Raw genomic sequence first — 373 nt, 5'->3', positions numbered from 1 at the left:
TTCAGAGACCAAAAAGGACTGCAGAGTAGGACCTTTTACTATTGTATTTTCATCTTTGGATCATTTTAGATCTTTTGATCATCTTTGGACATCTAGTTCTTAGATCATTGGGAGGCTGGCCTCACGGCCATACCTATACCTTGTTCTTATGTATTTTCAACGGTGGAGTTTCTACACACCCATTAAGGTGTGGAGCTCTGCTGTACCTCGAGTATTAATGCAATTACTATTGTTCTTCTATTCAATTCTGCTTGTTCTTGTTCTAAGATATCACTTGTTCTTTAACTTGATGAATGTGATGATCCGTGACACTCATCATCATTCTCACCTATGAACGTGTGCCTGACAACCACCTCCGTTCTACCTTAGATTG

The sequence above is a fragment of the Arachis duranensis genome, chromosome 1 (genome assembly GCF_000817695.3).
Source record: "Arachis duranensis cultivar V14167 chromosome 1, aradu.V14167.gnm2.J7QH, whole genome shotgun sequence".
In the NCBI taxonomy this organism is placed as follows: Eukaryota; Viridiplantae; Streptophyta; class Magnoliopsida; order Fabales; family Fabaceae; genus Arachis; species Arachis duranensis.
The sequence above is the reverse complement of the archived record's forward strand: the minus strand, read 5'-3'. Positions refer to the sequence as shown.